Below are 13857 nucleotides of genomic sequence, written 5' to 3'. Positions count from 1 at the left end.
TGGTCCCCACCCTGTGCTGTTGTGGGCAGCACTGACCCCTCTGCCCAGCCAACTCCTATGCATCCTTCAGAACCCAGTCCAGGCTTACCTTCAACTGGAGGCTCTGCTTCACCGCTATTCAGACCCCCAGGCTGCTCTGAATCCCTCCTCTGGGCCCCTCCAGCTCCCATTTTTGCCTTTCAAGTGTTCATCGTGACACAATCCATAATGCATGTGTTTCAGGCCCATCTTCCTAGCTCAGGATGGTAGACCTCCTCCTGTCTCCCCTGGGCCCAGAGCCAGGCATGGCTCACAGTCAGGGCTGCCAGGGAGAGAGGGGTCCTTTCTGCAGCCCCTGAGGTCCCAGCAGCTGTTCTCAGCTCAGACCCTCATTTCTTGCCTCTGATGCCACCCCCCCCCCATGTGGCTGATCCCCGTCCCCAGCAAACCACACCCAGCTGGGAGGCCCTGGGGCTGCTGCCGGGGACAGGGACGGAGGCTGGAGTGGCCCTTTCCCGGCCGCAGTCTGCACCCCTGGCCTCCGCGTTCCCCTCCACCCAGGCTGTGTGCGCGCAGGTCCACGCCCGCAGGCTCCAGACACCTCCTTTCCTCCCCGCGTTGTCACCACGCTCCGCTCCCTCCCAGATGCCTTCTCATCAGGAACTATAAATGCCTTTCTCCAGGAGGCGCGGGGCTGCGGGGGCCCAGGACCCCCAGGTGGGCCCCGGAGTGACATCCTCTGGGCTTATTAGCAGGGAGGGGATGAGGTGAAGACGGCGTGTCAGCTGGCAAGGGGGTTAGATCGCCCCTAAGCGATGCCAGAAGTGGGCACTGGCTCAAAAATGTAACGCTCCAGATTCCCGCGGGAGGGCCGGCTGCCCGTGGCGGCACAGCGCCCCCTGCTGCCTGCTGGCGGCGCTGCTTCACTCACTAGCGGCTCTGCTGCCGGACCGCCCCCCAAAAAAAACGTGGGAGATGGGGGGTGGCCCCCATGGTTGCACGGGCCAACTCCTTAGAATAAATCTCTTTATATATACACATCTCTTATTGCTTCTGTTTCTCTGGAGAACCCTAATGCAAGCCCCGTGCTGGTACCGAGACCTCAGGAGCTGACTTCCAGGAGGGAGAGGGACAGTCCACGGATCCCGCAGCCGGCACAGCCCGGCAGGACCCAGGAGGGCGGCGGATGGTGGTGACCGGTGCATGCACGATGGAATTCGTCCTTGCTCTGGGGTTCAAGGGCCCAGGGATTTCCTGCAGAGTTGGGGAGGCCAAACCCAGAAGCAAGAGCCCTCTGTGAAGGGTAAGGTTGACTCGGCCTCCTCCAGGAAGGGTGATTTGTCAGCGTTAGGGGCTTGTGAATAGGTGTGGTCGGGCCCACTTGATTACTCTCAGCACCGGGGGCTCACTACCTTACAAAACGGTCATCTCATGGGAGGCCATTGCCAGGCCTTTTGCCTGCCTCTAACGTGGATACTGAGACCACAGTTCTTCCTTGGGACCTGTGTGGAGATGGTCAGGGGCGATCAAAGTCCCTTGTAAACCCTGATGCCGAGAACAAGCCCCCCTCTCCCTGCCGCTGCCTGCAGGGGTAGACCTTTGATTGGCATAAGTGGTTCTCTGTAACTCACCAGCTTTAGGTGGGAGAGCTGGAAGCTGAGGAGGGGGCTCGGCCCCTCTGTCCTCTGCTCAGCTTGGGAGAGGGAGGGCTGCCCACCGTCCCTGCAGCCCTGCCTAGCCCCGTTGCTTGGATTTGCACGTCCTGGAGCAGCAACTCAGATTCTGACCCCGAGAGCAGAGCTCCAGGCCCTCCCAGCCCTCTGCCGTCTGACTGTGGCTTGAGGAAGAGCCAACAGAGGGGATGTGCAGAGGCAGCCCCTGCTGCCGAGGGAGGGTGGGCTCTCCTGCGACCACCCTGCAGCCCAGACCCATCACTGTCAGAAGCGGGGGTGCTCAGCACCCCACTTCCCTGCACACATCCCCACCTCTCTGGGGCCTGCTGTCTGCCCCCCAGGTCTGGCTTGTCCCATCGCATGTCACCCCACCCAGGCTTCCCTCTCCCACACCAAGTACAGGAAAATCCTCATGCTGGATACAGAGCCTGTATGTCTATTCCAAGGAAAAGTATTTAACACGACTTCTTGGTTTTTTTCACAAAGTGTGAAGTGACAGATGTGTGGCCCTTCCGGAAGGCCAGTCTTGTGGATCCCACAGTGCAAATGCCTCTGGTCACTGGGGTGGCTCCTACCAGCCAGGTGCTGGCCTCAGGGAGCCCCATTCCCATGCAGGGACCCCAGAGTCCAAAGCAGGAAGGGTCCCTGAGGCTGTCAAAGTGGGCCCAAATGCCCAAGCCTCAGTATCACACCACGCAGAATCAAGGGAGCCCCCGAGAGGGTTTGGGACACCCAGAGTAGGACAGGAAGGAGGAAGACTCAGACAAAAAGGAGCTGGGAGGCAGCTGTGCACGGACAGGGCACCCCACCCTGTGAGGGCTCCCATCACCCCTGAGTCCCCACGGGGAATATCAGAGTCTCCGGAGCCCGACTCCGTGGTCACCGCTGACCGTGGGACATGCCCCCTGTGGAAGCGATGGCACCAGCAGGGGCCAAGAGGTGTTGGTGAGAGTCTGGCCATCGGAAGTCAGCGGGGAAGCGGGGCCTCCTGGACAGCTTGATTTCCATCTGCGCAGAGCCGGTGACCCCGTGCATTGCAGCCCCAAAGCCTCCCGGACGAGGGCACTGCACTTGGAGACCGAGCAGCTCCTCTGCGGCCCCTCTGCCCAGCGTCCCCAGATGTATTTCCGCGCTGCACTGCCAATTGCCAGACTGTCGGCATGCTCGGCTCCCAGCCGGGGGATCCCTGCACTTTCTCAGTTCTATTGAAGCAGATCGCCTTGAAGAGGGGTGGCCCACATCCAGGAGTAGGCCTATTTTCTTTAGACACACTTTTTTTGAAAGGAGGGACAAATTATTTTCCTTCTGTTCCATGCGATGCTGGTGAGGGGCTCTGGGGGCCCGGCTCAGAGCCACCTGTTGCTAAGTCCCAGGGCAGAGCAGACTCTGGATAAATCTTTGAGCAGTGCAGGCTCTGTGATTGCAAAGAGGACAAGCAGCTCGGGTTCCCTAAGTCCCCACGGCATCTTGCAGAGCATCCCGGCAGAAACTGTCATTAGCGATGCCCAGCGTGTCCCATGGGGAGGTGGCACGAGGAGGCGAGACAGCCCGGTCTGGAGGGGGCTTCTCCCTGGGGCCCTGCTGGGCACACACCCCGGTGGCCAAGCCTTGGGGAGCCCTCAAAGCAAGTCCCCGCGGACAAGTGCATGGTACAAATCTTGGACCAGGGGCTACGAGTGTCCCGGGCAGAGGAACGTGCATGTGTAACATGAGCCATTTATTCACTAACTCAGTCCCCCACCCAGCTTCTCCACACCTCTGCCTGTCAGGGCCCAGCTGGGAGTCCTGGGTGGGAAACCCCACAAGGAGCATGCAGCGAGGGCAAAGCAAGGAGCAGGACCGGGGCCTGTCCTGGGGGCTCCCCATCTGGACGAGTGACCAACCCCATGCTGGCCGCCCCTCCAGGGAGGGGATCCATGGGGGCAAGAAGGATCCCTTGACCCAGGCCAGGCCAGGGAGACCCCCAGGAGGAGGTGGCACTTCAGCCACATCTCACCCAGCCACCTCGGGGACAGGGACATTGCTTTCCCACGGTGCTCTCCACCCAGGGGAGGGCCAGGAAATGATCAGTGTTGTGAGGGAGATGAGCCAGCTCACATTTTCATTTTCTCATCTACAGAGAAGGAAATCAACCATGGCTCAACTTTATAGCCCAAATTCCTATGAGTTGGGGATGGTCCCACTTCCTTGGAGAGCTCTGCCCCCTCCTTCAAATCCCAGTGGAAATGTCCCTTCTTGGGGAGATGACTGTCCCTGACCCCCCTACATACACCCCCTTCCCACTCCCCATCCCTGTAACAGTCTTTCCCCAAAGGACGTCTGCCAACGTGCTCCATGCTTTGCCCAGTCATGCGGCTTCTCTCCTTTCAGGGGCTCCCATCCAGCCAGGCTCTGTCCTAAGCACTTGCCAGAGCTTATTTCAACTGATGCACCCAGCGCCTCCTCTGAGGTCAGTGTTATCGTGATCCTCATTTTATAGATGGGGCAGCTGTTTGCAGTGTAGACCAGAGCTGCTGATGCCTACGCGCCCTGCCGGCCAAGGTCAGATCTCCCAGTCCACCTGCCTGTCTGGCCCAGAGTGATGCAGTGGACCCAGAGCCGTAATGCCTCTAAGAGGTGAGCCCTCTAATGGCTGGGAGTTTTGTCTGCTGAAGGTGCTTCTATGTCCCCAGAGCCTAGAACAGTGGCTGCCACCCAGGGCCTCATAAATATTTGTGAAACATAATTTCATCCACTCTGATGCAGCAGCATGAGCCCACCATCGCTCAGGAGGCACCGGACATGTGAGGGGCACCCACCCCACCCCCACCGGCTGCACTGGAAGGCCCGGGGCACCTGCGGAAACCGTGCACCCTACACCCCAAAGGAGAGCCAGGAGGCCCCCTGTGTCCAGCCTTAGGGTTTAAAATATCATCATACTTTTAAAAATTAGAGTAAATTTACAGAAAACTCATGCAGAAAGGACGGAGTCCTTCTATACCCTCCACAAACACCCAACGTAGCTCTCACTATTATTAACACTTTGCACTACTGCACTATACCTTTATTACAAGTGATGAACCAATATTAGCATAATTATGTTATTAATTACAATCCATAATTTACATAGGGTTCACTCTGTGCGTTTACTTTTTGTTTTTAATTTTTATTCTGTTAAAAATATATATATAACATAAAATGTCCTGTTTAAACCATTTTCAAGGAAACAGTTCAGTGGCGATAGTTACATTCACAATGTTGTGTTGCCGTCACCTCCATCCATTCCCCAAAGTTTCCCACCACCCCAAACTGCAACTCTGCACCCACCCAGCAGTAACTCCCCATTTCCCACCCACCTGGGCCCTGGAAGCCTGGGTTCTAGTTTCTGACTCTATGAATTTGCATATTCAAATTATTTTGTATCAGTGAGATCACACCATATTTGTCCTTGATCTTACCGTACTTCTTAAAGCAACATTCTACCACTTTCTCAGCAACTACATTAAATCAAGGTGATGTATGTTCAGCTCCAAAATTGAACTTGTTTTTCAATGTAAGACTCAATTATGAAAAGGCTGGTGTGAAATTAGGAAGTTCCCCAGTGAGTGCTCAGAGGGTGCTGGATTTGACTAGTGGGGGGTAAGCTTTTTGTAAAAGAGTTCAGAACTAGACATCTCAACACTCACTCTATAAGGAAGCTGAGGCCAGGATAAGACATTCACTTCACGTGAGGAAACAAAAATATCTTGACAGGTAGAAATATTTTTTGGTAAAGAAGTTGCTGTTGCAATTTTTTTTAAATATAGGCATATTTCCATAACATGTTTCAAGTTGTGCAGGCAGCACGTGTGAAAAATAATTTAAGCTCATATCTGATCCGGGTACCAGTGAACTCAACAGAAGAAACCTTGATTCAGCAAGTGAACTTAGATATTTTTAAATCCACATTGAATTGGTTTGTTAACAAGAAATTGTTACCTTCTTAATAAAAGCTAGTGCACAATATAAGATGGACTGAAGATTGGTGTAAAATACTGAGGTCCACACCTGTGAAGTCGACAGGTGTTTATCAGGCGTGTCAGCAGTCCTCACAGCCACTCACCATCTGAGTTGCTTGCTCTTTAAATTCATTTAAGGAAAATTTGTCAGGTCACCGGGCTCAGGTGATCCTCCAGCAGCAGGTGCCCAGGTCCCCGAGCCAGGATGGCAGCCCTGGATCTGTGGGGCTGGACCTCCACGCCTAGACAGCCCTCCCCATCCCTTTCCCCTCTCCCTCCCTCACTTCCTCCGTCCTTCCCTTCCTTCCTTCTGTCCTTCTTTCTTCCCTCCCTCCCTTCTCCACTCTCCTTCCTTCACTCAACAACTGAGCACTTGCTGTGCACCAGGCCAGGCCACTGTGCAGGGACATGGTGATGTGGCAAGGAGCAAGCAGAGTATCTGTTATCACATCACTTGTGATCTAGAACAAGAAGAAAAATCATAAATAAACACACACACATGCATGAAAAAATGAATGAAAAAAAGAATGAAAGCAGAATAAGGGAATAGAGTTGAGGCCTCAGTCCTTTCAAATGTCTTCCTCTTTAAAAGACCCCCCTCTGCTCTGCAGGCACGATTCTCTCCTCCTGCCCCAGCCCCATGAACCGCACCCCTAGCAGAGCAGCAGGCAGGGGGCTGGGGAGAGATGAGGGAGGTGCTGGTGTGAGTGGGCAGGGCAGGGGCCCAGGCAGGGGCTGCTGGGCAGGGCGGCTCTGTACGGCCTGGCGGGCAGCTCCACCACCCCAGTGCATGGGTGCAGGCCTGGCCGAGGAGGCTGGGACCCGCGTGGGGGCAGCCACGCAGCCTGGCTCAGCCTAGGCCCCCAGCTGTGGCTCGTGGATGGACAGAGCCCAATTCCAGAGCCGACCTGCTGCTCAGGAAGGGTCTTGACCCACTGCACCAGCCTGGCTCCTTTGCCAAGGGGCAGTGGGATTGGGGGGTAGAGCAGAGCCATGAGGAACGAGGAGGACGCAAGTTTAGTCATTGGCTGAGATGAGTCGGCTCTTGGAACTCAGAGCAGCTGCTTGTGGAAACAGGTGGTCTCAGGTTCAAATCCTGCCTGTTTCTTGTCAGCTGTGTGAACTTCCTCACGGTTCTTACTGACTCTAAGACCAGTGTCCTGATCTGCCCTGGACACAGGGACACATGCCTTGCACGGCTGTGTTAAGAATTAATGAAATGATGAAAGCTGGCCCTCCAGCAATGAGTTCTTAGAAAATGGCCAGTGTAGGAGCAGCTGGCTGTGGCCGTCCCCTCACCCCTCCAGCATCCATCCCCCAGGCCCGGGTGCTTGGGCTGTGCCAGGACAGGACATCAGAATTTCCACCCATAGTGACAGCTGATTTTCTCTTCTCATGCTTGCCCACCTACCGTGGCTGTTTATGTTACTGTCACAGCTCCAAAGTACTATCACTGGAGGCCACGAGCTCTCCAAACAAGCTTCCTGCCCCAGCTGCAGTGCTCTGTAATTAACACAAGTGTCACTGAGCATCGCTATGAGGACAGAGGGGCCTGATCTCTCTGGGTTTGTTAGTGCAAGGCATTCCTGGTGCATCTGTGCACCCAGGCCTGCACCCCCTCCCCTGGCCCCTGCCCTCTCCAGTGCTCACCCTCATTAAGGGATTAGCGCACTGGTGAGTGCAATGCCCTGGCCGTGGTTGCCACAGCTGCTGAGCCCGTCCGCTATGTCCACTGGGTGCCTTATCAAGGGTCCCCGAGTGATGTCTGTGGTGGGAAACCAAAGCCGAGCTTGGGGCGGAAGTGACGGGCACTGGTGTCATACGTTAATTGCAGACCCCAGGGTCAAGTGTATGTGTGTGTGGGGTGGCACAGGTTTCCTTGACTCTCTGTCCTTCTGCTAATGGAAGGCCCAAAAGCCCTGCTCAGGGCTGAGAAAGCTCCAGAGAGCGTGTAAAGGTGACGCCCTCGGCCGGGCCTCAAGGGGCGATGACAGGGTTTGTTAACCACGTGTGGGGTGAGGAAGTCCTCTGGGCCCACTGCCCTGTCCTGGAAACATGCCCAGCTGCTCTCCATCCCCGGTGCTGGAGCTTATTTATGACTCGGTAAGATGTTTGGGACAGCTCCGAGTGTCCATATCCCTGTTGTTAAAGGACAGACTAAAATTCAAAGAGGAACTGAATGATGGGAAATAGACAGCCGGCCAGAGACAAAACAAAGTGTAGCCCCAAACCCACTTCTAACCTGTGCTCTGTGTACCAGGCTTGTGGCCCCTGGCTGGTGAGCCCCGTGGGGGTGTCAGCCTCGTCACCACAACCCTTCTCTGCCTGGGTCCCCCACAGGGCAGAGTGAGGCAGGGCTCTGGGGTTACCTGAGTGACAGCTGGGTTCATGCCCCTGCACATGGGGCCAGATGACCTCCCCGGGCACCAGGCGGCGGGCTCCCTCCTCCTCCCCATTCTCTGAGGTCCTCTGCTGACCCCAAGGGCCACCCCCAGCCTCGCCCCAGCTGCTAGTCCCAGACAGAGGAACCTGAAACCCCACTGCTGAATTCAAAGCAAAGGCTCTGCGTGTGCAACCCCCAAGGTCAAGTCCTGGTGGTTTAGGTGTGGACAAGAAAGTTCCAGGTGGGTTCTGGCAGAGGGCACTGCATCCATTCAGGGACCAGATCCAGAGCTCCCCATGGGCCAGGGCAAGGGGTCCCCGAGGGCACAGCCCCACCTGACCAAGCTTGGCCTCTGCTGGGGCCAGGGACTGCAGCAAGGGGGCTGCCCAGAGACCCCTGCCCACTGTCCCTTGGACAGAACCCCTGGCAGTGACATACACCCACCCTCTGTGGAGGGGTGGTGCGCTGTGCCCCCAAACTGTGGGCAGCACACCCTCAGGCAATGAACCTGTGCAGCCAGCCCAGCACCCTTCACCTTCCCTCTGGTCACCTGGCTGGGGCAGACACGAGGTGAGCAGTTTCCTGTGGGCGAACACCAGTGACAGCCCATTTTTGTCAATAAAGTTTTATTGGCACACAGACATACCTGTCCATTTAGGTGTCATCTGCGGCTGCTCTCCGGCTACAACAGCAGAGCCGAGTCATTGTGACAGAGACCACGGGGTCCACAAAGCTAAAATATTCACTCTCTGGCCTTTTTCAGGAAAAGTTTGCCAATCCCTGTTCCAGGAGGTTTGGGTTTATGTCATGTCCTCACAGAGTCCCTGGGCAGTGGACAGTGATTTCCATTTGAAGAGAAGACACTGAGAGTGGGTGCAGTTCAGCAGACCCTCCTGCCCACGACTGCCTCACTCTAAAGATGACGCTCTTGGCGTTTGGCGTGAAGGATGAAGTGGCTAAGGCCGCTAGAACTTCTAGGGCTCCCCAGCCAGAGGGATGTCTAGTAACAGACACCAACTTCCCTCCAGGAAAATCCTGGTTAAAAGCAAAAGACAAGCAGCCTTCTTACTCTCTCTCAAGAGCCAAAAAATAATAATCACCCGGACAACTCCCTCCTCTTCTCCTTGGGTTTGCGACATCAGTGAAACAGCTGCTTCCTCCTGCCCCTGACCTGGGCTTGTGCATTCGGGGCCTGAGCCATGTTAAAATATATATATATATTAGACGAGATGGGGGTTTATTTGAGTGGTTTACAATTCATGAATCAGGTGGCATCCAAACCACATGGGGAAAGGAGCTCCCCAAGGGGCTGGAAAGGGGGGCTTATAAAGGACAATCCCAGAAGCAATGAGGAAATGTCCTGATTTGCAGACACTACGTTTCCATTTTACATGGTGAGGGGGGAGTCCTACAAAGTGGGGAGCAGAGAGGCGTTGATTAGTGGGGAGGCCCATCCATTCTGATAAACTCCCTTTACTGCACCAAAGCTGGTTTATCACCAGGTGTTGCTTCTCTGCAATGCTGTAGGGTTTGTTCCATTGTTCCATTTTCTTGGAAAGCCCCTGCAGGTCACTGGTTTTTTTGGCTTCTGGAAAATCCATTCTCAGGAAGGGGTACCCCCCGGCCTTGCCCCACACAGATGGCCGTTTGAATTTACTCAACCTTTAGGGGGCTGCGGCTAGACTGTGTGCCCGTGGGGGTCCCTTCTGGGGACCCTCGGTTGTCTCCCCATCAGGCAGTGAAGACACAGGATGAGGAAGCTGCTGATTTGTGGCCACAGAGAAGATTCTGGAAGCAGGACCTCTGATCACGGAGGTGAGGCTCGGTGGGTGTCGGGAACTCGGCAGACCTTATCTTTTATCCTTTATCCCTATGACTCCCCAGGAAGCAGACAAAATGGGTATTGGGTGGCTTCTCGGTTTCTTAGTTCACAGCCAAGCCCCTGTTCCCCTTCCGTGCTTGGAGAGCCCACCCCCCTCATGACCCTCGGTGGGAAGCAGGACCCAGCAGTGACCAGTCCCCTCGTCTCAGCACTCAGCGGTGGGCTCTGCCAGCATTTGGGGCAGAGGCCCAGGGCTGGGCAGGGTGCAGGCTGACCGCAGCACGGTCTACACCCCCAGCTGCCCTCGCCCACCCAGCCTGCCTTGACTCCTGCCGGTGTCCCAGCCCGTGCTCCGGGCCTCTCTGGGAGCCGCCCCATCGCCTTCCAACAAATGCATCTTCTAGCAAAGTCGACCTGCGTGTGCTGCAACCAAGAGCCCCGGCTGGGGCAGGAGGCGACTGGCTCCACTTGCTGGTGCAGAAACGGAGGCTGGGGGAGACTCGAGGACGGGTCCACAGTGACACCGAGAAGGAAAGGCAGACCCGGGACTCAGAGCTGGCTCCTCTGCCCTCACAGCCGTGCTCCTCCTGCCGTGCCCACCGCTGCTCACTCCTGCGGGAACCTCAGACACTGGCCGCCACCCAGATGCCGCCTGGGATGGGCCTGAGCCCCCTACTAAACTCACTCAGGTCCCTCACAGTCTCTCAGACAAACCCCTGCCTTCCTGGGAAACACATTCAAATCCCTTGAAGACACCAAAGCCCGGAATGTTTATTGAGTGGATTCCAGAAACACTTGTGCCTGGGGAGAGAGCAGGCAGCCTGGAAATGTGCAGCCTCCCCTACGGGGCACCCATGGGGACCCCAACTTCTGGAAGGCCTGGAGGGGACACAGGGGCTCTGGGAGAAGTGGAGCGTGGCCCCCTGGGGGAGGGGTCAGGCCACTGAGAGAAGTCGAGGCAGAAACTGCTGGTCCATGCAGGGTCTTGGGGTCTCAGAGCTGAGGTCTCGGCCCATCTGGAAGCTGGGACTGGGCAGGACAGAAGGGAGGCGGCCCTTCCCTCCCTGCTCTGGTGTCTCGGCTCCGTCCACGAGTGCCCCTCGGCAGGAAGGACCCGGCTCTCCCCTCCAGGCACCGGGGCCCCCGTTTCGCTGTCCAAGGCCAGTGTTTTTGTGCTGCAGCTTTGGCTGGTTCACTGGGCAGGTGTGGACTCCCTAGAAAGTTGAGCTCTTCTCATCCATCCAATGAAAGGGCTGGAGCAAGGGCCAGAGAGTCACCTGGGGAGGGGGCTTGCGGGGGGCAGCTCTGTGGCCTCAAACCGGGCAGAGACCGAGCTTCGGGGAGCGACGCGTCCAGATCACAGGGAACCCTAGTCCAGCTCGGGACCCCACAAGCCGGGCGTTTCCACTCTTAATCCACTTATTCCACAGCCCAGTACTGAGCACTAAGTATCACAGACACACAGACCCACAGACAGACATACACCCGGCTACGTCTAATCATCGATCCTGTTTGAATCAGATCCTGTTAGCTTTGGAATTGACTGATGTGGCCTCATGATGAAGGGGAAGCCAGGCCAGGGAGGGTCTTCCGGAAGGGAAAGGTGCTGACAAGGTACCATTTTCTCAAGCATCTGACAGAGGCTGGGGTGAGTGGGGAATCCATGTGACGGGTTTGGGGGCAGAAAGACAGGACTTCCGGATTTCTGGGTAAGTGAGCCCGAGCCAGTGTGAGATGGAAGGAAAGCCTGTGAAGCTGGGCCTCCTGGAGCCACCGTGGGGATCGGGTCAGGGGTGAGCCCAGCACCTGGCCATAGCAGGTGCTCGCTAAGCGGCCCCCCAGCACCCCGCCGTGGCCGCGGGACTGCCCGTGTCTCATAAGACTCGGCACCCCCCGTGTCATGGGCCCCCCAACCTGTGCGGTTTTATGGTCTGGTGAGGTGGCCCGTGTCTGGCTGTCTGCGGCCCCGTGTAAACCCAAGGACAATAATCGGGGAACAGAAGTGAATACAAGTGGCTCTCTGGGCACAACAGAGGCTGTGGCTGGTGGCCGGGACTCTTGGCACTCACCGTCCTCATTCTCTCACTGGAGGAGACCGGGGTGCCAGGCTGCTCTGGGGTGAGGACAGCCAGGCCTGATGAAGACAGATGAGCCCCTCCTCGGGGCTGGGGTGATGGCGAGCTGAATGGGGTCGGCAGATTTCATCAGGACTCGGCTCTCCCACCAGAGCCAGGTAATTGGCAGCAGGTGCTAAGTGCAATTTTAATAAAATATTGTGTAATGAGGATGGTCAACCGGGAAGTTACACGCTCCCCGTCCAAGTTTTCAACAGGAATTTGAAGGCAACGTGGAGGGCTGAGAGATTTGATTTAATTATTTAAGTTTCCCTTCAAAAACAAGTAATCCAACACAAGAACATAAGTTATTTTAGGCACCAAAATAATTGCAAAAGTTACTAAAAATTATAGGTAAACTTTACACCATTTAGTAGACAACATTCAATGGCCACATTGATACTGATCTTCATATTTTAAAACTTGAGAGAAATTCAATTAAAAAAGAACTCCCTTACTTTTATATCCTTAAAGGAATAAAAATTAATATCTGCTAGAGAGCCAGAGTTCACTTCAAGCTTGTTCACTTCAATGATTGATATTACATCTTTCTTCCAAGCATACAATTAATGGGGATTGTCACCTTAAATGAGATGAGGCATGGACAGCATCCAAGCTTTAATCTAGCTTTAGAAATTACTCCATAAACGTTATTTCTCTGTTTTGAAATTCCACACCTCCAAGGTGATCAATTTATTTTATTTATTTATAATGATTCTGTTTTATGTAACTTTTAGTGAATTTATAACTATTTGTTAAAATGACTATAAGAGGTTGAGAAGTAGTAATGACTAACAAGTGAAAGAAGCAGAACTACAGATGGCATCGTCAGTGAAGGGGACAAAAATGTAAACCCTAAACCACTTACTAAAAGTAACACAATATCTTTCACACAAAGATTTTTAAGTGAGATCTGTGTGTAGTTTTTTAAATTATTATTTTTACACCCAAGAAAATGTAGGTGCAATTAATTAAATCAATTCTTGAGGCTTTAAACTTTATTTCAAATTTTCATTCACAAAAATATTCAAGCAGATACCATGTCTAGTCATTTTTATTCACGTGCACTAAGTTCAGTTTTCAAACCCAAGATTCATAGTGTAGGAACCACCCCCAGCCCTACTCTCAACTACCACTTTCAAGTTTAATTTTTTTAAAATCATCAAAAACATTTTTTATTATGGTAAAAAAAAAACATAACAAAATTTGCCATTTTAATTGTTTTAAAGTGTGCAATACAGTGACAGTTAGTATATTCACATTATTTTGAAAGCATCACCACTATTTAGTTCCAGAACATTTTTATTACCCCTAAAGGAAACCCCGTACCCATTAAGCAATAACCCTCCATCCTGCCTCCCTGCAGCCCCTGTCAACCACTCATCTTTTTTCTGCCTCTATGGCTTTGCCTCTTCTGGATTGCTCATATAAATGGAATCATAACATATGTGGTGTGCTGGTTTGGAACTGTTATGTGACCCAGAAAATACTATGCTCTTTTAATCCAATCCTGTGGAGGAAGACCTATTGTGGGTAGGATCTTTTTATTAGGTTGTTTCCAGGATGTGATCCCACCCATTCAAGGTGGGTCTTAATCCTTTACTGGAGTACTTCAACAGAGATCACAGAGAGAGAGAGCTCAGAGAAGCTAAGAGAGACAAAAGTCCAGAGACATTTTAGAGAACAACATTTTGAAACCAGAACCCAGGAGAAGGACTAGCAGACGTCGCCACGTGCCTTCCCATGCGACAGAGGATCCCCAGATGCCATCAGCCTTTCCTCAGAGAAGGTATCTACCTCTTGATGACTTAATTTGACATTTTCATGGCCTTAGAACTGTAAGTTTGTGAACTAATAAACCCCCATTGTAAAAGCCAAACCATTTCTTGTAATTTGCATTCTGGCAGCT

At 53.9% G+C, this 13857-nt stretch overlaps 1 pseudogene; it reads left to right on the top strand.

Annotated features, from left to right (window-relative positions):
- LOC119509975 overlaps nucleotides 1–13857 on the top strand; it is an 86685-nt pseudogene that overhangs the window by 1366 nt on the left and 71462 nt on the right.

Source organism: Choloepus didactylus, chromosome 15 (assembly GCF_015220235.1).
Source record: "Choloepus didactylus isolate mChoDid1 chromosome 15, mChoDid1.pri, whole genome shotgun sequence".
NCBI classification, from domain to species: Eukaryota; Metazoa; Chordata; class Mammalia; order Pilosa; family Megalonychidae; genus Choloepus; species Choloepus didactylus.
Note: the sequence above shows the minus strand (reverse complement) of the source record. Positions and strands in the feature narration are given on the sequence as shown.